We start from the raw sequence: 27,277 nt of genomic DNA, 5'->3' as shown, positions 1-27,277 counted from the left end.
AATAGGTCGATGGCTCTAGCTCTTCTATCCAAGCATTGGTTGCTCAAAATTCTAAGGGTAAATCAAAGAAGAAAGGAAAATCAAAGAAAGAAACATAAAAATCTGATCCTAAGCCTCTAGCTAATCCTCCATCAAACCCTCCCAAGGGTAAAGATTCTTCAAAGTCAGGTGAGTCTACCTCCAAGACCAAGAAGAAATCGAGTGAGAACTGTAGCTTTTGTTGGACATTTAGTTTCCAAGTGTTGGAAATGATTAGAGGCTTTAGAGGAAGCCATGAAGGAGCATCACATTTTAGCTCCTCAGTCTTCATATCCACCTACAGGGAAAGGTCATGCTCTTTTTGCAGAAGCTTCGACTTTAGTGCCTTTATGGATTCTTGATTTAGAGGCTTCTCACCACTTAACAAACACTCCTAAGTTTCTTACTTCACTTGCTCCTTGCGCCACCACATAGATTATAGTTGGGAACTCTTCAAAACTTTTAGTTTTGGGTTCTGGCACTATTGCTTTGGCCGAGGGCTCTCTACAGGATGTACTTTGTGTTCCTGATATTTCAATGAACCTTCTATCTATCTATCAAATTTGCCACTCTGGCTCTGGGAAGACAGTCAAGTTCTCACCACATGATGTGGTTATTTGAGACTTGCATGATTCAAAGATGATCATGGCCACTGGGAGTGTTGACTTTGCATCTCGCCTCTACAAATTTGATGGATTTGAGTCTTTTGATGACACAGGTTCATGCTTAGTTGCACATGTAGATTTAGTAAGCAGACTTTGGCATGAACATTTTGGGCATGTCAATTACAGATATCTTCAATAGATGAGCACACAGGCACTTGTTCTTGGGCTTCCCTAGATTTCCTGTCCAGATGGTGTTGTTAGGGATGTGCACTTGGCAAGCAACGTAGGTATTCTTTTCCACATGGACAAGCCACTCATGCTTTAGCACCTTTGGACTTGATTCATAGTGACCTCATGTCATTTCCTACTCCTTCTTTTTTGGGTGCTAGCTATGTGCTTACATTCATTAATGACTTCTCTAGACACACATGGGTGTACTTTCTTAAGTACAAGTCTAATGCCTTCAACTCATTTTGAGTTTTCAAGGCGTTTGTAGAGAAGCAGTCTAGACTTTCTATTCAACGAATACGCATAGACAATGGGGGGGAGTATGTGAACTAGGCTTTCAGAGATTTTTATTCTAAGCATGGTCTTCAGCATCAGCTTTTAGTGCCCTACACTCCTCAATAGAATGGTGTGGCCGAGAGAAAGAAAAAAACCCTTCAAGAGATGGAAAATTGCATGATTCAATCTAGGTCCATGGATTCCTATTTTTGGGCAGAGGCAGTCAATTGTGCCAACTACATTCCGAATTAGATGCCTCATAAGGCACTTTGACATATCACTCTTGAGGAGGCTTGGTCCCATGTCAAGCCTGACGTGTCATCATTCAAAGTTCTTGGTAGTACAGCATATGCATTTGTACCTAATGCTCAGAGGAAAGCAATGGAACTGAAGAGCTGACCACTAATTTTTATTGGCTACTATGAGGATGTAAAGGCTTATAGGTTATTTGATCCTGATTCCAGAGAGGTCCTATTTCAAAGGGATGTCCAATTTGATGAGAGCCCTCCTGCAGTTCATTCCTCACCTCTAGCACCTCCTCTGAATCCCACTACTCCCTCTTCATCTCCACTTTGTTTCATGAATGATGAGGATGATGATCATGGTGATCTCGATATACCTCCACCACAGGGTCCTCCCTAGATGCCTAAATGGGCTCGAGCTACTGTTGAGGCTACAAGATCTCTAGCTAGTGACCCATCCACATCCTATCGCACCCATTCTCACACTGCAAGTTCTAATCTACTCAGTCATGTTGTTAGTATTGATCCTCAGACTTTTGTGGAGGCGACAGGACATTCAGAATGGGATAGTGCAATGGAGGAGAAATATTCTTCTTTGATGAGATGGGATCTTTGTTCTCTTCCTAAGGGGAGAAAACTAGTGTGTTGTAAGTGGATTTACCACACTAAGTATGTTGTTGATGGTTCTATTGATAAGTATAAGGCTTGTCTTGTTGCGAAGGGTTTTTCGCAAGTCGAGGGTGTTGATTACTCTAAGACATTTGCCCCTGTTACCAAGATGAATTCTATTCACCTTGTCTTATCCCTCGTAGCTTTATAGGGATGGTCAATTTATCAGATGGATGTGAAGAGTGCCTTCTTGCATGGTGATATCACTGAGGAGATTTATATGGAGTAGCCTCCAAGTTTTGTGCAGGATCCCACCTTGGTTTGCAGGCTTCGACATTCATTGTATGGTCTGAAATAAGCCCCTAGGGCTTGGTATGAGAAGATGGACTCATTTCTACTGTCTACATGCTTCACTCGCTACCATTTTGATCCCATAGTGTACATTTAGCATCTTGGTGATGAGATTCTGATTATTGTTTTGTATGTTGATGATCTTATCCTTACAGGTAGTTTTTCATCCATGCTCCAAGATGTTAAGCATGCACTAATGGACCAGTTTTAGATGACTAATCTTGGTTTTCTGCACTACTTTCTTGGTCTTTAGATTCATCAGTCTCCTACTGGCATTTTTATGTATCAGCAGAAGTATGCTCTTGACATGCTTTGTCACTTTCACATGATTTATTGTAAGGTTGCTCCTACACCATTTCAGTTGGGTGTTACTTTTTCTACCTCCTTCTTTTCATCTATAGTGGATGCTACGTTGTATCGATAGTTGGTTGGCAGCCTATTATACCTGACACACACCCACCCTGATCTTTCTTTTGCAGTTGGCCTAGTCTCTCAGTTTTCTCAGGACCCTCATGAGAGTCATTGACAAGCTGCCAGGTGTATGTTGCACTACATTCAGGGCACACTTCTGTATGGCATTTATTACACTACAGGGACTCCACACATTTTTAGCTACACTGACTCAGATTGGGCCAGTGATGTTGATGATCAGAAGTCTAATTCTGGCTTTGTGTTTTGCCTTGGCTCCGATCTCATCACATGGTCATGCAAGAAGCAGCATGCTCAAGCACTTTCACCTATAGATGCTGAGTACAGTGCCACAATTCTTTCTAGTCATGAGGCTTTATGGCTTTGTCAGTTGATGACTGAGTTTGGATTTCCTCTTGATTGCCCTACTATTTTGTGGTGCAATAATTAGAGTGCCATCCACATTTCATGCAACCTAGTGGAACATCAGTGTACCAAGCATGTTGAGTTGCATATGCATTTCATTCATCATTTCATACAGGATGGTGTTATTACATTGGAGTATATTCCTACTGCTAGTCAGGTTGCAAACATCTTCACTAAGCCTTTTGCATCACCTTGCTTTCTTCAGCTACAGTTAATGCTTGGGGTTACAAAAGTTTTCCTTGGGGGGATTGGTTGAGGCCTTCCTTCCTTCACTTCATGTTTTTTTTCAGCATGTTGTTTTACCTCTTTTTGGGGGAGAGTTTTTCCCGAGTGGTTTTTTCTCTTTCTCCATTTTATAGAGGTTTCATTTTCTTGCATTGTACTTGGGTACCTAAAATGGCCTCGTTGTCAAGACCCATTTTGCATTTTTTTCTTTGTTTTGAGAGCTTAAGGCATTCCCCTAAGCTGCACTTAAGGGGTGTGTTAGAGTAAATAATTAATTAATTATTAATTATTTATTCTATTGATTAAGCTTACTTAGGTTAATGCATGTAGTTGAGGTTAGTTGTTGACAACACAGGAGTTTGTTCCCTTTAGCATACTTATCTTTTCCACCTTTTGTGGATGTGTGCTTAGTTGTCAACCTTATCTCCTACCTCATTCCAACTTGTTCTACAAGCTTCCATGAGGCCTTTATAAGCGGTCTCTCACTCATTGTAAATTCATTCCATTTCTATTTTCACATAGCAATTCTAATTTCCTATTGTGAAATATTCTTGTGCAGTATTTGCTTCAAGCTCTTTGCTCCCTAGGTTTCTCTTTAGCAAACTATTTGCACTGTAGGTGATCTTGGTGCATTATCGGAGTCAGATTCTCAACTCCTACAACTATCTGAGTATTATTCTGAAAAATGTTAAGAATGTAGCTTCATTCAAATTGAAGCATGTAATAAATCATTATTAAATTGATATATATATATATATGTATGTATGTATGTATGTATGTATGTATGTATGTATGTATGTATGTATGTATGTATGTATGTATGTATGTATGTATGTATGTATGTATGTATGTATATATATTTGTGAATTATAATTCAAGGCAATACATTGTGATCATGCACAATAACAATGATACAATAACAAGCATGATTAGTATCGATGCTTTTGCGAGTTTTAATAGTTAGCATAAAATTTGGTTAAGACCTTAAAGGACCTTGAATTCTTGTGGCATAAGCCATGGGGGGGAGTAATGTCTCTTCATGGACTTAACCCCTTGCAATGTATATATTATGAACATCAATGACTGATGGATAAACAAGATCAATAAAAGTGGTAATATTGTTATCTATAATAGTCATTTGATATACCATACTTCATTATTATTCAAGAAAATACATTGGGATCATTCAAGTCATAGACTAAGAAGATATTCTTGGTATAGTTCAAAATAAATATATTAACAATCACAATATATATAAAATCTAAGATATATATAATAAAAAGTATGATCATTTATGTATATATTTTATTCAAGGAAGAATATCAATATATAAATCTAAGATAATCTAATAGTGCAAGAATACTAAAATCCTCTATCATAGATCCATATTTCTTAACAAGTAAAAGCATGATAAAGTTATAAACTATGAAGTCTCCTCTAGAATTATGCCTACATAGGTTGCTACCCCATGTGATGAGAGGTTCTAGTCATAGATATGTATCATATCTAGCATGCATGTGGTGTATATTATACCCCAAAATTGCCTACATATTTGTGCCAATAAAGCTTGTTATTGTTTGACTAAAGCTTCTACTCACAAATGTGTTCCATAGGAAACATCAATTATCTTCATGGGGTGAATTATGTAACATCATTTTATCATTTTAGAACCATTTATCTTTACCAGTGTTTAATAGGTATTCATCTCTTATGAATCTTAACCATTCACTTAGGATTAGAATTTTTTTGTCTCCAATGCTTTTGTGGGTATTATAGTCATAATAGCACTTAAAGGAAATGATGAAAAATGAAAAATGTGTTGAAAAATGTACAAAAATAGATTTAAACTTCTTGTCATGTTGTATGTTCATCTGAATATGACTAATGGACTAATTGATGATTTGATTATTTTTGACAGAGAGCAATATGATAGTTTGTTCAAATAGTTCTTGAATTCATCGCTGTCTTGAATGTATTTTTTTTTTTATTCATTTAATACTCAAACTTTTTTATCATTTGAAGGGTTACATGGATGTATTTGATGAGTTGTTGAGTGCTTGTGGTTCTTTTAACTTGGTGAGTTCTCCTATTTAACTTGCAAATCTTTGTGGATGAGTTTCAAAGGAAAAATCTCTTGATTTTAATGTCGAGTTTCATGTGATTATGAGGTTAAAATCTCTATGAATATTGGTTATCTCACAAACATATATTAAAAGAGTTGTGGAAAGGTGACAAAAATGTAAGTATCTTCCTTTTAAACTTTCTTAAATTTGTAAGTTAAATGTTTTACTAATTTATGAATGTTTTATGTTAAACAGGCTCTTGTGCACCTGAGAGAATTAATCATTTTAGGGTGCACCAAATTTTAGAGATTTCCAATTCAATAGGATGTCTTAATGTGTTTTAAAATATATTATTCACACAAGGCCACAATTTAATGAGCATTCTAGAAGAATTTGTTCATTTCAATCCTTTAGATAATCATTTGGATAATCAATGTATAAGACTTTGTTCATTTCCATTTATGCTCCATATATAGGTATACTTTAAAATATATTAGGTACAACACTTTTTAACATATAGAAAGTATTATCTCTATTGTATTATGTGAATGATGTGAGATACCTATTGGAGCATACAACATTAATAATTTAGAACTCTTTCATCAATATCATATGTAGAATTAATGCTTGAGTTGCACAATTTGCAGTATCGTGGAGGAACATGTTGGTCTTGTTTTCATTTCAAGTTTATTTGAATATATTTCTAAGTGAATGTTCTAGGTTCCTTTTGTGAGAATTAGGGTTTGATGTTTTTAATTTTGTTAACCCTAGAATAACCCTAATTTTTGTTTCCCTAAATGTTTTCCTAGAAAACGTATGGATTATGTTCTCATAATGTGCCCTGTCAAATTAAAACTACACGAGAAAAAGCCTTTTTTAAATCCCCCTTTTTATTTATTCCCGAGTGCCTTTTAGATTTTTGTTTGCATAGTCTAAATTTACCCTAAGTTCCTAAAATATTTTTAACATAAGTATGTATCTTTGATTTTCCATGGGTTTATTTTTCTATTTGAAAAAATTAATTGAAGTAATGATAACCCTTGATCTTCCTTAAAATCAAGGGTTGTTGCTTTGTCACCATAATAAATCACATGTTATTTACCACTAGAAACATAGTGACCAAGCCTGTAGGACCCATTCAATGAAGAAACAAGGTTTTAAGAAAATGGCCCACACCGTCAGATCCTCCCATGATCGACGGTGGTCACTTTGTCACCATGAGAAACCGCAAAGTTTTTATCCTTGGTGACATAGCAACCACTTGCAAAAGGAAATACTGTGGGACCAAACCTAAAGAAAACACCACAAATTTTTATTCCATTAATGGGATTTCACATTATCAGAATGTCAGATGCCACAAAGGATTCATACTAAAGGAAATGTATTATTGATCCACACTGTCAGGTCTCCTCAAGATTGACGATGGTCACTTTGTCACCATGGGAATTAGTTGTATGAACTTTATCCTTGCTAACATAGAGACCAAGAGGAAATACCATGGGCCCACATTTTATACAAAGAAATAATCATAAAATTTCTACCGTTTAATGCTAGGATCATCAATGGTGGTCAATATGTCACCAACGAGAGTTGCTCAACTTGTACCCGTGGTGACATAGTGAGAGCATAACACATGTCCAAAGGCACAAGTCGGTCCAACGTAAGTCACCAATAGTGAAAAAAAGGCTTATGTGGAAGGTTTCAATTGGATTGACCACCAACTTGGAGGGTTGAAGCTAAGTCATTAAAGTTTTTATTCTTTAATCGTTGGATTTTTCAAAATTTGATGACCGCTTTTCAAATTTGAAAGGTGGTGCCACTTTGTTTCTCTACAATCCATTTATGAGAATTAAGGCTCCTTGTACAAAGTAAAACCATGAATATACTATAGGCAGTCAATATTTTTGTCATTGCAAATGTATTTCTGATTTTTTGAGAGCTACAATGTGTTAAAGAGTTGTTCTCTTGCCTGGTTAAATTGTGAAGAACTTTTTGTATTAGTGATTCACTGCAGAATCCAAAGAAGAAACAAGAGAGCCAAGTAAGTACCTCCGTCCAAATATAGTACAAATAAATTTGGTTTTTCTACATTATTATCAAATATACTTCCAAAGAAGGGTTTTTTAGGGAAAGTAGAATATGTTAGTAGGAACATACATGGTGATTTCCTGGAATAATTAAGTGAATCCACATATGAGTCAGCCCAAATTAAGAAGATAGTCCCTGTAAACCCTAGGCTCTAGATTGCAAATGGTTTGTATGATAAGATAAATTGGACTAGGGATACCATAACATCTAAAACAAGGCTCCAATTGTGTAAGAAATGACTCTCAGAGAGGAAATTGTTTGCCCCCCATGGGAATATTTAGAACTTTGACTTAGGAAAGCTAATAGTCCTTGGGGTTTTCATGGATTTAGACCTTCTCATAGCTATAGACCTAAATTATGACCTAGTAGCTAGGATGGTGAGAAGAGTAGATGAGGAGTGTCTAATAAAAATCACTCCAAAAGATATTCGAGAGGTTTTTGGGTTGGAGCCAATCACATATTACCATGAGATCATTGACTTTCAGGGATTGGAAAAAGAAAACTTGTCTCGAAAGGATCAAGTCAGACAAGGTGCATTGAGAGGACATTTGGCCATAATTGGAAATTTAACTTTTGTCATAGCATCAACTAAGGAGCCTTTTAAGAAGCAATTTTTCAATACTAGGGCTATTGATATTTACATGACTTTATGTAGGGTTTTTGGTGAGGATGAACAAGATTTTATGCCAATAAAGTTCATGTATATGATGACACAGATCTCTTCTTTTGGTGTGGATATCATCTTTGATTTTGCATCTTATTTAGTAGAGGAAATTCACATAGGTCTAAATGGGATTGCAAAGAGAAAATTTGAGAAAAAATTTGGCCATTATTCATTGTTGATGCATATATTCTTGGTTAAAGGGTTTACTTTGAAAAAGAGATGTTATTAAATAGAGAATATGAGGAAGAAGCTCTGTCAGTCTAATTATGGAGTGTAGATATGACCTGGGATGCAGAAGAGGCTAGCTTTGTGAGATTTGATAGATATTTCACATTCAAGCTGAGTAGCCTCATATTAAGGGACGATCCCAGAATTCCTAAGGCACTACTAGATTTTATTAGGCTTATGAACAACCCTATTAGTTTGAAGGTATCTCACAATTGAGCAAACATCATACCCTACCCTGTGTCTACAAGTTTTAAAGTGTATGGATTCCAAGGGACTCCCCATGTACTTCCTTACCAAGTACCTCTAAGGGTGGGAATAGTTGAAATGCTATGGTAGACAAGTGGATTGAAGGAAGCATAATTGACTGGTTGATCTAAGGGCTCAATTTTCCCATCTTGCACAATTACTCACAAGTTCATAATCACCAAGGGTGGTTGGTTGTTTTTGTACAAATTTTCAAACCCCTACAAGATGGTTGTCTCCCATGATCATTTCAATGAAAGTGAAGGGTTTTTTGATATTTTTAGATGAAGGGCTAAGACTGGTGCCAAGGATTATCAACCTTATTTCCCTAAAGACATAATTAGAAATGAATTCTCTCTCTACAAGCAAGGGATTAAAAAGGAGAAGTGGAGAGTTTATTCCAGGGTTTTAGAATTTATTAACTATTTTGATAAGGATTATAAGCCCCTGAAGGATGTCAAGACAAAGGTGGATAAATTAAATAAATTAATGATCACTTTTATAGAGATCATGGAGGCTATGAATCAGAAGAAATTATTCTTTATTAATTCTTATCTTGATAAAGCCTGAGAGGTAATGAGAAAATTGTCTTTCACCCCTCTAGTAGGATCATGGAAGTTGGTTATTCAAAGGAGACCTGGCTACAATATTGTTCAAAATAAAAGGTTTGCAATTGAAAAAGGAAAACAAATAATTGGATCTACCAATGTTATTTTGGAAGAGAGGCATGGTGAGCCAATGGCTAAGAGGCAGGAGATAGAAGAAAAATATGTGCTTCAAATAGAGGAGTACTCACCTACATAGTCCCCATTGCATTTAGGAGATGAACAACTCACTAAGGATTAGATGGAATAATTGGGGTCCCAAGGGTGAGATTTTGTCATTGTTTTAGAGTTAGAAGAGGGGAATCCTCAAGAGCCTCCCATGCCTATCCTAGAATTAACTATTGTTGATTACAAAGGAAGGGAATTGGACCCTATGGCAAAACAAGCTAGTTAGGAATTTCTCTATAATGAAATCTTTGTCAAATCTAGAGCTTTCTACTAGTTTGCGTACGTGGGGGACAAATATTCAATTATTTGAGGAAAGATGTAATAAGATGAAAGCAAAGCATCCTAAGATGTAAGAGAAAGCTCTATAGAACCAAAGAAAGGAGGAAATTATGCAAGAATTTAAGAGCTTGACCCCTAAAGAGGGGAGGAAAATAATAAAATCATCCAAGGTCTTGTTGCTGCCAAACTAGGACATTACTACTACAATGGTTTTTAATTCTATTACCAAGGAATTAAGTGCAGATGAAAATGTTAAAAAGGAGCTAAAAGGTGGAAATTTTAGTGAAGATCATGATGCATTAGTAATTTGGTCAATGAGAAAAGGATCCGGAGCTAGCTCCTCTCAACCTGATGATACCATCTTGATTGGAAATTTAATTATGAAAAGGGTAGAGGATACTACAAGTGAAGAGGCCATAGAGCTAAATGTTGGAATAGCCAAACTCACCCTAGCCACAACCTTGAGGGAGAAAAGGGATAGACTAGAGCTATAGGAAAAGTATGAGAAGGTTCTAGCTGCCTACAATAAAGAGATCCATAAGAGGATAGAACTTTAGAATGAGTTGATAGGGCGCTAAGGATAGTCTAGCAAGCCAAGAATCACTTATCCTCATCCATCTATGGAGCCTTTTAGATCCACTCTACTTATAGAAATTCCAGATACACCACAGAGACCTCAATATTATACTATAGAGGATTTTGAAGAAGAAAAAAGTAAACTATGGGCATTCCATGTAGAGCTAGATATCTAGTATGAGGATATGTTGAGGAAACCTATCATGTGTTTCATTAATAAAATTGGTTGGCCAAAATTCTATGAACAATTAGCAAAAATAATAAACATATGGGATGAGCTGAAAGCAAGTGATGATTCTCTAAAGCCAATTGTTAATAAATGGAACATAAGGGACAAAGATGTCACTCTGTTGTGTTTCTAAGTCATCAGTTTATCCTGTGACTATATAGAAAATACTTATGATTTGACAATTGATCTCTCTGATTTTGATAATAAGAGAAATACATTGCAAAGGAGAATCATAAATTATATTGACAAATGTAAGAGTAGAAATTTTGAACTCTTCCCACATGCCCTAGATAAAAAGGATAAGTTGAACAATAAAGAGGAATGGGCCTAGGAATTGTATGAACTATTATGTCTTAGGATGAATAGGGTCATAAATGAGAAGGGTAATGCATAGTGGGAAAGTACAACTAAAGAAGTTGTAAAAGTACAATTATTTTATGATTCTTTGAGAGAAGATTTTAATGAAATTGATAAATTAGGAGAATATGTGACAAAGAAACAGCATGAGATTCTTAATTTCAATTGGCCAGATGACATGCTTTTTGAAAAGTGGATGGCAGATTTGATTCATGCAAAGCAGTTGGAGATTGATGACATCAATGATGATGAAATGGAACAAGAAGATTTGTAGATAATTGACACATCTGTAAAAGTAGAAGAATAGAAAGGAACACAACCAACTACAAAGATAGATAAAGATGTTTAAAATGATGACTTGGCAATAGGAAAATCAAATGTAACTATCAATCTATCAGTACAAGATGACATGGATGGAGAACCCCAAGTTCAACTCAGCTTTCAAGTATTAGATTAGGGCCCATCACATGAAAGTCCAATGGGCACATGTTCTAATGAATGAAAACAACAGCAAAGCCAATCATGAACTCCTCAACAAAAAGGAAGTGTAGTAGAAGTGGTCCCACAAAAGAATATTCATGATGAAAGATATTTTGTTGCACCATTTTTTGTCTTTTGTGACAGTAACTTTGTAAATATCTTTCTATCTTAAGGATAGTTGTTAGTACTCTCTAGGCCTAAATCTTGCTACATCTCACACTATATAAGTGAGATTCCAAGGTTGGAGAAAGGGTCCAAACTATTGTATAACTTTTAGTTTTTCTAGTTTAATTCGGTCTAGTCCTTGATGCAAATTTTATGATCTATTTTCTCTGTAAAATTTGAAGATACATTAGCTTTGAAGGATTAGATTGTTTAATCTTGAGTTTGTTCTAAGTACTATTTCAATGTTATATAATTTTCAAAGAGAATTAATAAGAAGAGGAATCACCACCATATCTATTTTCTCTAAATCTTGTCTCCATTTTTATTGACTGGTTATTTGAAGGTTGTATGGGCAAAGCCTTTCTCAATTGAATGCAACTAGGACAAGTTTTATATCAATACACTATTGTTTTTAATTCAATGGATTAAGTAAATTATTTAGTGAATATGATAGGATCTTGAGGTAGTAAGAAGTATTTGTATAAGAATGAGTTTTAGAGAGAATTACTGATAATATTGATTGTAATGGAATCAATTACGTCACAGTAGTTGTGTAGACTTTGAATCCCAATGGATGAGGCATGGATAAATTATTTTAGTTAGCATATGAAGCTATCATGGATAAGCATCAACCACAATCTTAAAATCAAAATCAATTTTACATTAAATGTATGAAGAGTATCATAGCTGGTCAATACTTGTTTGCATTTAACCCCTTTGTATTAGTTAGATGTCGTTACCCAGAATTACTTGTAAATATGAGAAGAATTATGACCAATCTATTGTAAGGGATGAATATTGTAATATAATGTCATTGAATGAATGAAAAGTGGAGATATTATCAAGATTTAGATCTTTTTATCCGTCAAGTGCACCTGCCTTGGTTTTGCAAAGCCAAAAGAGCAAAAAATCTTTATGATTTTGTCGAAGTTGGGTCTAGATCTGAAGACCATCTAGTTAATCATGGGAAGTAGCTAATACTTAGGTTATTTTGATCTTCACCATCTTGGTATCAAGTATTTCATTTCTTGGTAGTGTAAAAAACACCAACAGAACCAACTTTGTTGGTACAGTAGGAGGTCCCTTTATTCTACAAGCTATGACTGTGATGCTCTGATCAATGAATATGGTATGTTATTTCTTCTAGATAAGGGTAAAATATTAATGCCCAATTATTTTAATAGGGATTTTCTTGTTTTTTTATTTTTATATATCTTAATAGTTCTTTGCATAACTAGAGATGCTAGAATTCAAGGCGGCATTACTGCAGAAAGGAGTGATGAACACTTTGAATTGTATCAGGGGAACAATGGTGGTATTTTTTAGATAAAATATTGTTGTAACAAGTCTCAAACCATATACAAGGTTTCAATCCCAATCAATTAGAGAAGGAGAAAGAGAGAGAGGAAGTTGAAGTTGAGGTTGAGGTTGAGGCTGTAGCTGTGGTTGTGGCTAATTGTGTGCCTTAGGAAACAAGATCTTCTTCTCCCCTGCCTCATGTTAAACAGGACGAAGTAGTTTTCAATCGTGATCTATTTTTCAATTCATTCAACCAATTACATTCCACTATGGGCTCCAAATATCAGTAAGTTTTGTATTGTTTTTCATTTGTTTTTTTCTTAGTTTTCTCCTCCTACTATTTTAGTATGTTTAGGTTATAGCAGTGTAGTGGATTCAAGATTCTATTTGGGTGCACTCTGTTTGATTTTTTCTCATTCTATGAGCTCAATTCACCTTCCATTGTGAAAGACAGTTATAGATTTGACGCATTATATATTAATGTTTGGGTGAATATTGTGAAAAGTAGTTAGTTTGATAGTAAAAACCAATCAAATTGAATTAATGGGTTATTCCCCATAGTTGTTTTTTGCAAGGTAACATTTCCTTTGTAACAAAGTTATATAAAATTATATAACTAGATATAGAAATTTTCTAGTTCATCCTTGGTTTTATGCAAATTTGAACTCCTTTACACTAGAATTTATTAATGAACGCCTTATACATTGATAGAGGAAGGTAATAGATAATATTATCCACACCCAAGTCTGATATGATTTAAGGTAATATGTCTTGAGCACAAGTTCAATATTAAGAGTTGACAAGAGTATGAAGTTGTTGTTCTAGATATATTTTGATGTGTATAAGATAGTACTTATCCAATTGGTGTTTTCTAGTTAAACATCTATATTTTATGGTGGCCTACTGATGATTTGTCTATTATAATATCACAGTACTAGTGCATGCTTATTATGATCATAGATGGGTCATCTACACTCTTCACTGAATGTGTGCTAGGTTATGAAGCCTTTCCTATTTGAATTGTTCAAATATGTAATTGATAATTCTCCTCCAATCTGCTAGCTTTTATATATATATATATATATATATATATATGTATGTATGTATGTATGTATGTATGTATGTATGTATAATTTATTTGTCTTTCCTCAATATTTTTCAATGGACCCTTGCTTAATAATATTAAGTGAATCGGAAAATGCGCAAGTATTTGTATTTCACATGATCATTGCCTTGTACAGGTCACATTTCACTACCTTGTATAGGTCACGTTAACTAAAGTGTAGAAGATGTGAATGTTGGAACCCTCAAGATGGCATAACTCACCTGGACGTTGTGGTTAGAAATTGTGTAAGCATTGGCCACACTAATTCCACCAAACATTCAACGGATGTTGTGAAACCCTAGCTTGACTTCTCTGTATATTTATTTGACACCCTACCTCACTCGAGCCATCAAATAAATATTGGAATCTATCATTCAACATTCCATTTAACCATAAACGAGATTTATTTCACACAGGTACATTAGAAACCTCAATCGATAGAAATTTTGTTTCTTCATTTGATCTTTCATATACCGCCATAGTTACAGTAATTAGGCTTCATGAGTCAGATACACTATAGAAATAGTGATGAGAAATAAAGGAGGCTCATTGCTATAACATATAGTGATCATCGGCAAATGGAAAATAAATAAAATTATTATAGCTATGAGAAATAGAGATGTTATATCACTATAATTCATGGTGATGAGTGTTTTTGATGATAAAAAAGGAGGAGATGTCACTATGGAATATAGAAAACTCTTCTATCTCTATATGGAGAAGGCATTATCTTGACATAGTGATGAGTGATGAGGAAAGCATATTGCTACACTACAACATTTGGGATCAAATTACGATGGTGGTGTAATTTGTGGTCATTTTCTATTTTCTTTTTTGCAATTGTCCCTAACGACATCGCAATACCGACTTTGTCATCATAACTATGGCATTTTCATGAGCATAAAACAAACAAAAAAAACATGATAATCATTTTCCATTTATTTTGATTTTGGAGAGATCTGCATGTGAAAGAGGTGGAGAGATATGAACATTGTCATTGCACCCTTGTCGTCAGTGCACTTGGTTTTTATGCCCTCGTGATCTTTGCATTTTGTTAATGTGCCCTTGCTCTATGATTTCATTGTTGTTTTGTACCCTTGCTTTGCGATTTCATTGTCATGTCCTGCCCTTTCTCTGTGATTTCATTGTCATGTCATGCCCTTGTGATCTATGTGCCCTTTCTCTATGATTTCCTTCTAGGGTGAGAAGAGGTATGTATGCAAATGTTCTTTTCCTTTCCTTCTAAACATGTATGTCTTTATATTTACTTCTAAAAATATATCTATTTATATATTCAGTTAGATCTTTAAGGTGCTTATTGAATATTATCTACACAACAACAAAAAATGATCCATCTGCATACATATTCCAAAATCCAAATAATAAAACAATAAAACTCACTCAACTCATGCTAAGTGACTTACCTCAAGATCCTGCACAAGAATAATGTAGACCACAAAAAATGGGTAGAGTTTGCAAGAAATTTTACAAAAACATATCATAGCAAATATTACAAAATACACAGAATACACAACATGATTTTTTTATTATACAAACTCTTCCTATTTTGTTGAATGGAAAAATAAATAGAGTTGAAAGCATGAGTTATGCAATATTAGTTTAATTTTATCAACCATAGACTATTTTCTTAGCTCCACCAAATGTTGTGTGATCTTCTACTTCTAAGATATACTCCATTTTTTGTTTTCCTAAGCCTTTGATTACCTCAATCATTTTGGGGTATAGATGATTTTTTGCACTCTAGCTTATTGATGTTGATCAAGAAACACATTTTCTCCAATAGTTTCCTTTGTAATCATAAAAACTAAATTCCACCATTAATAAAAAGAATTGCAATGAACTCAACATTGAATGCAATTAATTCTTGAAAGGCATGTGGGGATTAAGTTTTTTGGCTGATTTAATCAAAGAAGAAATAGAATGTGCCTAGATGAAATTTGGGATAATATAAGGCTTATAGTGCTCATGGGTTGAGCACCATAAACCAAATTCTTATATGATTGTCTGAAACAAAGAGATCTAATAGTAGCAAATTTTGAATTGGGTGTGCATGATTATCTGTTGGGTCTATGAACAACAATTCTAGGAGTTGTTTGTGCTTGTCCTGATACTACTTGGATAAAAAACATGGTATGCCCAATTCAAGGGGATTACTTCACAAATTAAAAAAATAAAAAGGTTATTGACTAACAAAAATTTTGTATAGTAAAAAAAAGGTTATTGATTTTGGTGTGCACTAACTAACAAAATACACATAATGATATTATAGTGTAAAGAGGGTTGTATTTGTTAGTATGTTTAATTCATAGTTATAGTTAGATACTATATGACTCCCTATTTGAATTTTGTTCCCTCTATTTTTTGCTGAAATTTTATATACCAAGATCTTACTTTGTGCATAGTTTGATTATTATAAGTATATGATGATTAGTTGGTTTTGTATTTCATTAAATAGCACCGAACACACAAATTATTGATGAACTCATTTTGAGTTCTTTATTCATATTTGCAACCACTTTTCTTAGTGTTATCCTAAGATGATATGAGTTTTTCTATGCATCATAAACACATGGAGGAAGAAATTAAAAATCTATTATAGAATATAACAATAGAGAAACAATACAGCTGGGAGAAGCAAGGATTTAGGTTACTTGGAGATGGAGAAATAATTTTTCAATTGAAAATAATTTAAGCAATTAGTTGTTCCCAACTATTAGGATCAAATATAGTTTTTTGAGGTGAAAATTTCCATATGCAGATGCATCACTTGCATGCTAGGCATGAAGTGCATTCCCCAACTTATAACAAATTGTTGGATATAAAGGCTCCATATGCTAGCCCACCAATGGAAGTCAAGGATGTAACCATGCATGTATTGGCATAGTCTCCCTGGGAAGATCCCAAGTATCTATTGTTGTTGTTAATTTGGGGATCAATATATGATCCAAAATGTTAAGAAGTGTTAAATCTAGTAGTAACTTCTCCCGTCTCTCCTGAAAATGTAGCATAAGTTAAGGGTCCCTTGGTTCCCAAGAATTTGTAGCAGCTATTCTCACTACTAGAAGAATAACTTCAATGAAGATTTGAGTGAAAGGAGCTAAAGAAGAAAGTTCTACATCTATGTAAATGTCATAATCATGAGGCTCATTCCCTTGCAGAAGTCTCTGCCATAATGACATTACCTCTAAACCATGCAAAGGATGTTGAAGTGGTTGCTAACCTTGAAACACTCTTATAAGAAATGGCAAAGAAAATGTAGATGCAATATATGACAAATTCCAAGGTGATCATGACAAATCTAATATCTTAATATCTTAAATTTAATAAATTGGAGGGCATAATCTTGTGAGAAGTGTGTTTTCTTTAAAGATCTCATGCACACAAACTTTGAAAGGAGAAAGTGGATAAAGAGCATACACAAAAACTAGGAAAAATTTTCAAACGAACAAATCTGAGAAACCAGCATTTAAGATATTAGGATATGCCGGTTTAAGAAAATGTAGATGCTATTTCCAAGGTGATCATGACAGAACAAGAAAGAATGTAATTCCTACTATAGTTTGGTCAAACAAAGATGAAATTTTGACAAAATAATAACTTATGTTTAACACCATTCACTCGCACATGGATAAACCAATAAATGGCTAAGTTGAAGGAAAAGAGAATTATATTGAAATATGAACTAATGAGGAATCATGTGAACAAATCCTTGAATGTTCAAGAAAATAAGAGGAATGAAGAGGAAGGGGATAGAGGACAAGGGGCTTAGGTGTTTGATCCTTGATAGCTTTCAACTTCACATTGTGTTGTAACTATGGCATAGGTGTTTGATCCTCGATAGGTTTGATTTCAACATTCAATTTTTCAAGATTGGTCAACATCCTCACTTGTGGACCTCTCATGTTAAGCACTTTCGATACTATTTCAGCACCATGTTCTTGCTTCTAATCTAACAGTTCTTCAGATGCATTTTCTTGTAAAACATTAATTTTGTAAAACTTTCTGTACTGTTTCAAGACCAAATGTTTCTTTCAAAACCTTATGTGCAGATATAAACATAAGTACAACATGTCCAATATTTTTTCAAATATACACATTAATTACACCAAATGTTTCTTTCAAAACCATATGTATAAATATAAACATTAAGTACAACATGTCCAATAATTTTGTAGATATACACATCAATTACACCAAATGTTTCTTTCAAAACCATATGTGCAGATATAAACATTAATTACAACATGCCCAATATTTTTGTAGATAGACACATTAATTACACTAAATATTTTTTCCAAAACCATATGTGGAGATATAAACATTAAGTACAACATGTCTAATATTTTTTCAGATAGACACATTAATTATACTATTAAAAAATAATTCAAAACCATATGTGTAAATATAAACATTAAGTACAACATGTCCAATAAATTTGCAAATATACACATTAATTATACCAAATTTTTCTTTCAAAACTATATGTGTAGATATTAATCTTAAGTACAACATGTACAATATTTTTGTAGATATACACATTAATTACATCAAATATTTCTTTCAAAACCATATATGTAGATATAAAGATTAAGTACAACCAACTCAATAAGGGTACACGAATAAGTTATTCTTGTGAAGAAGGATCACATTAGATAATACAAGGGAGTTTGATCAAAATAGGGAGACAATCACTAGATTGTTGTCTAACTTTCAAAGACCAGACAATGAAAAATGTTATTGTCCTTGCAGACATTGTAACGGTTTGAAGACAAGAAGAATCAAAATCAAAACAGCTAAGAGACATTGTTGGGAGAATGGTCACACTGAAGGGTGGTTTGATTATCATCAATTGGTAAGTTGTTTGTTATATTGTTTTCATAATTAATATACTTATGAACCATAGAATGGGGGTTTGATTATCATCATTTTTATATAGGTTGATCTCCCCAAGGTAGTACGTGATATGTACCAACACATCTCAGAGGAACACGAAGGTGTGAATATGGAGGAACATGGAGGTGTGAATATGGAGGAACATGGAGGTGTGGGTATTGAAGGAGGAGATCATGATCCCATGGAAGATGATGATCATGTGCTAGAAAACACATTTGAAGATGATGGTATGAATGCATTGATCCATGACACATTTGTTATTGGTGTTGCTAATATTGCTATTGATGATGATGATGATGATGATGATGACATTGAGGTCACCCATGATATACCTCTACTTGAGAAGGAAAACATGGCCCTTTATGAAGGATTCCAATTAACTCTTCTCCCTATTGTATTATTGTTGGTGAATTTGAAGGTTATGAATGGTTTATCCAACATAAAAATGTCATGTATACAAGGCTTTTGATATACATCATTATAGTATATAAAAGGTGAAATATGTACCATTTAAATTATTTATACTAATGACTAATATTTTTTGTTGTAGATTGAAAGGTGACTATTTGTTACCACCACTAAATTTTCTCCCTCACTCATACTAAGAATTAAGTGTCACTACGAAACATATTGGAATGGAGTATCAATCAATAGATGCCTATCCTCAAGATCATGTAATTTATCATAGAGAACATGAAATTTCAATAGAATGCCCCAAATTCCATACGAGTAGATATCGAGATGATCAAGTGACAAAAAAGGTGTCTCGCAAGCTTCTTCATTACATCCCCATTATTCCACATCTTAAATGATTATTCAGGAGCAGTAGCTTGGCACAATTTATGGATTACCATGCACGCAATAGAAGTCAAGATGACATAAATTGAATGCCTTCAAATAGTTCAACATTTAAGGACATAGAGGAAAAGTGGCCACACTTTAAAGAAGAACCTCAAAATCTTAGGTTTTCTCTGGCAACTGGCAGTGTCAATCCATACAGAGAGATGAGATCTATTTACTCGGTTTGTCTTGTTTTTGTTATCAACAATAAACTTCCTCCATGGATGTCAATAAAGGAGCACATTATGTTGGCAATGATTATTCTAGGTATTTAATTATTTTATTGTTACCTACATGTAATTATAAGTCTTGGAGTGAAATGACCGCAATAATTATTTGATGTTGTTCATTCAACTAGGTAAGTACTAAGTGAAAGATATGAATGTATATATTGTGCCTCTTATCAATGAGTTTCTGGTGTTATGGAAAGGTTTAACTATTTATGATAGGTCTAGATCAATTGGACAAAAATAATTTCAATTCCATGAAATGCTTGTGTGGACAATTCATGATACCCCAGGGTTGACACATTTATGTGGTATGTTATGCTGAAATCTAGTTGTATGAAATAATATTAATTCCAAAAATAAACATGTTTAATCCAATTGTATCATTATCTTGTAGGTCTTCAAACAAATAGAAAATTTTCATGTCCAATGTGCAGTCCAAAGATAAAATCTCATCATTCCAAAAGTTGAAGAAAGAAGGTGTTTGATGAGAATAGACACTTCATAAAAAACATAAGTTTTGAAGTTCTGAAAAACATCTTTTCAATGGGAAAGAAGAAACTACATCAAAGCCACAAAGAATGACACCTCATCTATGGTAGTCAGAATATAATATAATTCAAGGTCGTCAAGGCATCAATACTAACCACCTTCCAAAGGGACTAAAATGTTATCCTAGAGTATTTAGCACGTTGCCCTTACGGGCATCTACAAATTGTGTATTTGTTAGATACCATGCATATTTGAAAGAATGTAACAAAGACATTGTGAAAAATATTTGATGGAAGGTGTGACAAAGAAACGCTTGCCAAAATTTGTAGTGATATTCATGATTCCAATCCTGCAGTGAAAAATATCATTGAATCAAATGGCAATAGAGACCAAATTAATGTAAGTGTCCTTCCTTGGTTATTAATGGAGCAACAAAGTAATGTCATAAAAAAATTCATATGAAAAATGAGATTTCCTACAGAATTTTTTGCAAATATAAGCAATCTCATATCAAAGAAAAGTGAATATGGCCCAAGGTGGAAAATGCATGAGTGGCATACCTTCATCAAGGTAAGTCACGGCCTTTTGTACTTACAATATATTTGTCAAACTACAATCAATTTTCATTTTATTATGTTAGAAAAGAATGAAATGATCAGTTGACAATTGTTGCAATATGTGCTTCCCCCTATTGCTCCCAAATGACTTCGACAATAATATCAAACAAGTGATATATGATCTTGGAAAATACATGAGGTAAGCAATGATATTTGTTCAATATATCAAACAACTAATATTTTGTAAAGTCTCATATTTATATGTTTTTGTGTCTTCAATCCCTCGTAGGTGGTTTTCATCTAAATAAATCCATAAAGAAGATATAAATTATTGGAAGAAAAGAATTCCTATACTAATGTGTGAAATGCAAAAGTGTTTATCTTCAACTTTTTTCAATGCACAAAAACACTAACTCGTACACCAAGTTGAGGAGATTGAATTGTGTGGACCTGTATAGCCTAGGTCAATGTGGATGGTTGAGAGACACTTAAAAAAAATTTAAGGGTTTGGTTTGACAAAGAGCACGTTCCAAGGGTTCTATGATTGAGGGATATATGGTATACCAGATGATGGTGTACATTACTCAATATCTTCCTAATCTTGCAGTAAAGACCCATATGGATTGCATTTGGGATCTCAGCTCCATTAAAAAATTTGAAGGGGAGTACTTGGTGAGGAAAGGTAGATTTAGGAAAGTGAAAGTTAATAAATTATGAAATGTTATTGTACTTAATTAATTCTTAATCTTCAAAATAAATCCATTCTAAGTCATTTATTTACTTTTATACAACTACTAAAGAGTGGGAAGCAATACACTTGTTTATTGCAAATAATCAAAGATTGGATGACGATATGGGTTGAATGATGTCAACATTCTAGTCATAGATTAAAATGGGAATTTGTATCTGCATTGGTTAAACAAGCTCATTTTAATGGAGATCCCAATGTTATACAAAAGGAAATAGATTTAGCATATGGTTTAAGAGATCTCCAGGTACTTATAAGTTTGTTAATCAACCGTATGTTTTTGAAATCATGGTGGAATAATTTATACATGTTTCACATTATTGTAGGTGAAACACCACAAGACTATGTTTTGTAATGGTTATAAATTCTGCATCAAAGATTTAGATGATACAAAGAGAAATTTTGATTCTGGGATAATTGCAATCTTCCAAGTGACCAATATTTCATCTAGAAATGACTTACATCCTCTATAATTTAAAAATCAATATTATAGAATTTTGGTTGATATAGTTGACTGTGACTTTAATTCCTTCAAATTAGTTCTCTTCATCGTCAAATGGTACATACTACAACTCAATCAAAATTATCCTGATAGAACTTTTATTGAGCATGAGAATGGATTTCCAATGATTAATACAAAATTGTTTGTGTCAGTTGGGGATGAGCCCTATGTTCTTCCAAGCCAATGTGAGCTGGTATTTTCCTCATAGGTTCCACATAAATTGGGTTGATCATTGGTTCTTAGACATGATCTAGGAGGAAGGTCAATAAATTATAATGCAATGGAAGAAGAAGATACCAAGGAAGAGGAACAAGTGGATCATGATCGAGAGTTAGTCAATGATGCTCCTAAAGAAAATAATGGTGATATTGATCATGATGATGATGCTTCTACTGATCACACTGATGATGATGAGGAGGAAGAGGAGATGATGATGATGATGACAATGACGATGATGATAATGATGACAACAACTAGGATAGTGGTGGTGACAATGTCGATGACGATGATGATCCTGATGATGAGATGGATGAACAATAATATCAATGTATATACAAGTAAACATTTTCTATTCAATTTTTTTATTTATGAATTATTAATACAAGTAAATATTTTTAAATGAATTTCATGTAGTAATACAAATTTAACTATAATATGTGTTGGGATTAAGAAAATATCTTGTATTGCAGTTGTAGGGGATGCAGATGATGATCATGTTGAGGTCCAAGTTGTGTGATAGTTCATGAATGTTAAATTTTATTAATAGAATGAATGAATTTTAGATGTTAACGGGGAATGTAGATGTTGGGGGGGGGGGTTGATGAAACCAAGTGAAGCTCAGCATTAACCTATGATTGCCTAACAACTAACTGTGTGAATCTCTTGGTTTCAAGAAATGCAAAAGGGTGTCATAGTCAAACTCATTTATTTATGAAATTTAGTTGCATTTTATGAAGTATTCGGAAGAATAGATTTCTATGGGATTGCCTCAAATTATTCCTCTCCAAGGTATTCTATTGTTTCTATTTATCTGCAGTCATCTTTGATTGCATTTGATAAATTGGGAGACATGAAGAAGAATCTGAATAATGGAAACAAATGATATTAGATCATTCTAAAGTATACATTGATTCATGAACTATTCTTATTATTTCTTTTAAGTTTGGTGATATGTTGAATAATATTATAGGGAGGAAGCAGAGGATCGTAAATTCTATATGATATGCAATGCTTAATGAAGAAAGTAGGTAACATTTATAATTTCACAATTTATAATCCTTGTTGTAGCTAGGTTTATATATATGATATCTATTGATTTGAATTTTGAATTTTACTTTTAAAATACTGGTTAAATTATAATTTATATGTGAATATTTCAGTTACTATTTCCAAATGCCAAGTTTTCCTTTTCATTTTAATATTTTATGATAGTTCATGTTTTTTTGCTGGTCAATTTGCAAACCATTCTCAAATGCAGATTAATATCATTGAAATTTCTGCTATGTTTGCACAACAGTCAAAATCACAATCTTCTATAGATTTGAAATCTCACATTCAATGCATTTTGGATGGAGGCACTTCTCCCATCCTTTATGTTCTTCCTGTCGCCAAATTTATCACAACGGTATAATCTAGCACCTATCTTTATTAAAGTATAGTACAGTCTCTTCTCTTTATCCATACATTTCTTTCTCTTAAAAAGGTTTGAATTTTGTTCAGTTTAGGGACATCTGAGAGAGAGCACAAGTTGCTACCAACTAACATGAATAATGCAAAAAAAAGACATTTCTTCTTCGCTCCTCTAGGGGCATTGAGGAATTAGTAAGTTCTGTGAATTCTTCACTTCATCAAGTATCATTATAAGATTAGTTTTAGATTTAGTTGTGTACATTCAATAATTTATAATTATTCTATTTTTCATTAATGATATTATACAAAAGAGATTTATTTTCAATTCACAGTGTTGGCTTTTTGATCAACATGATTCTGGATGAAGACCATGTTGTTGTTTTAACCCTGCCTCCTTAAGTTATCTAAGCAATATCTTAGATCACTTTCAATGAAAAAGATCATACTTGCATCTTTGAGCTTTCTAAAGGTTTTTTAATCAACATTTTAGATCATTTTTAATGAACAAAGGTCATGTTTACATATTTTTCTTTTCCTTAATTTTCTATTGCTTTTCATCAAGACCATGTCTGTGAAGTCTCCGTTCTTTTTTGATTCCATATCTACAATGTAGGAATGAAGAGGGGAAGTAAAAAGACACACACAAGCTTATATATCAAAATAAAGCATTACATTGATTGAACATCTGATTGAGCTTCAACTTTTACATTGTATAACTTTGTTACACATTTTTACATTCAACTTACAAACTTTTGTTCACAGCTTATGCCTAGAGAGTACATAAAAAACATTATATAGACACTATGGACAAGACTAAATGCCCATAAAGTATGTCAAATTGTAGATGTGATGGTGAAGAGAATAGATAGACCTAATGAGGGCTCTTCCTTATAGCCCTACCTTGGTATTTAGGTAAAAAATTAAACTCTTCCAAACATCTACAAAAACTAAAGGCAGATTCAAATTCAAACACCCATTACTGAACTCTCTCCAATTCTAAAATCTTAGGTTCTAACTTGTATATGCATATAACTTGTTGATTAATGAACTTGAATATGCATTTACCTTACCAAAAGATTTCCAACTTCCAACTTGTAGACTCCTAGCTACTGAGGAGATAATCAAAACTTCAAACCTTTTCCTACAATGAGGGTTTCATGGTTATGTTAAGAAACCAATCTCAAACCTCCATCATCTTGACTACCAACCCTTACATTGGATTCTCCAACATCCCATGAGTGGATACAAACCTTCCTTCTCACATTGAACTCTAGACAACTTCTGCCATGTTTTTCTAGAATGTTGTTTTACTATATTACACATGCAACAACAGATACCTGTTGATTCTCGATAACCTCCAATATAAGAAACAAGGCTTTGGTGTTAAAATATTAGATGGCAATCAAAAGAAACCAAAAACACATTCTCAAATCTCTTAACTCCATTCAATGGTAATATGCAGTTAAAGAGGTATTTCACTTTGACAATGTACATAATTTACTGTCTAAAACAGTGAATAGTGAGAACTTTAGCAAAACCCAGTGATGTTATGCACACCTATAACATTAGTAATTAGTCTAAACTTCATTACTACATATAAGGAGCTTAAGAATCACCATAGCCACAATATATGAGAGAAGATACAAGGAATTTAATTCAAACACCAGTATATCAATAGAATTTCACAAAATAACTAATTTGTTATACAAGATTACACATGTTTTTTCATCTTTATTCTCCACAACTCATCTCTCTATATCTTCTACCTAAGATTAAATTATTTTATACCAAAAAATGACCTTTCACCTCCTCTAAGGGCTTATCCAAGATGGATGACCTTCCATCTCCCCAAAACTTGTCATTTTGAAAAAAAATGCTAACAACTTTTTTTTGACAATTTTACATTTTTTTTACACATTTTCTGCTTTCACATGCTTTCTTGGCACCCTAAATAGGTCCAAAAGCTTATTATGACCTTTTAACACTACACCTATGGCCTTACATGAAATTTTCCACATTTAGACTCTCTTTAACCCACATTGCTTAAAACATGAACTTGGTCAACATGACCTTTATTGAACACTTATAACATGAATTGAAACAATTCATACACTAACCTATGAAGACTCAAAAACATGCTAATTATGACTCCAAATTCCAAGGAGATGGTCAGGGTGCTTCTGCACCAAAGATATAGAAAACTTTCCCAAACATGATAAAATAGAAAGAAAAGTCACTCATAATAGAAACAAAGGAAAATGATAGGAGCAATAGCACAGAAACAAAGGCAAATAATAAGAGCAATAGAACAACATAATACATTAACTGAAAATGAAAAGAAACAATTCGTTGGGTACTAGAGCTCATTAAGGAACATCAGAATTGTTCAGTGTCAAGTGTTTCTAATTCAAAGATAGATTTTTGATGGCATAATTTCATCATTATTAGAGTTTTGTGCTTCATAATCGTATAATCGAAATCATATTTGTGCATTGGGTGTTGTTGTAGATATGTTCAAATATATTATTTCTAGAAGTGTTCTTAACATCTCTTTGTCTGCAAAAAATTGAAGATGTTCGATACATTCAAACAGATGTTAAGATATTCTACAAAATGTGAATTTATTGTTTCTTTGTTACACTTATTGCTTGATGCTCGATGCAAAATGTATCTAACTTCTTAACATTTCATCTTTTCTTTTTAATTGTGAGCTTATTCAGTATGCTCATTTTAAGCTTCTACTTACAATGTTGAGACAAATCCATTAGTTGTAGTAATCTCTTAGCACGATGGGAGCCTTTCAACCATTCCATTCCAGATTTTTCACATGATTCAATATGAAGTACTCCTCAACTATATGGACTCACTGTGTATCAGAATTACAAACTAAAAATCACTCCAAACAAATTAGACACTATGCTGCCAAAAAAAAATTATACTATTGATGACCATCATTCCATGTTTAATATTCTTTCACAAATGCATACTAGTAAAGAAGACATTTCATACTCAATAGATGAAGAACGAGAAGTTTCCCAATATCCCATCCCTCCATAGCAGAAGCTAGGAACTACAAGATGCTCTTGCATATTTGAAAAAAAAAAAAAAAAGTATCCCTCATGGTAGTGGAAGAATCAAAGTGCGAAATTATTTTTGTAAAATCTTTGCATGCTTCCATAATTCTGCCTGAACTCTCACATGTAAGATTTTCTCATATTGTCTTTGTACTACATTCTGATTAATTTTTGTGATCTAATTTCAATTAACCTCAGTTTAATATTAGTTTGATTTGTGTTTTGTTCAATAATCCTTGTCACAACATACTAATTCAAAGATGGAATATACATGCTTGCAGAGTTCAAATCTTATCAACCACAGGGACAGCCACACCAACAGAAGTTGCAACCAAAGCCATATGAGAAAGAGGAACC

This window comes from Cupressus sempervirens, chromosome 11 (genome assembly GCF_028749045.1).
Source record: "Cupressus sempervirens isolate cs-2001-9-10 chromosome 11, ASM2874904v1, whole genome shotgun sequence".
In the NCBI taxonomy this organism is placed as follows: Eukaryota; Viridiplantae; Streptophyta; class Pinopsida; order Cupressales; family Cupressaceae; genus Cupressus; species Cupressus sempervirens.
This window is presented reverse-complemented; position numbering follows the sequence as displayed.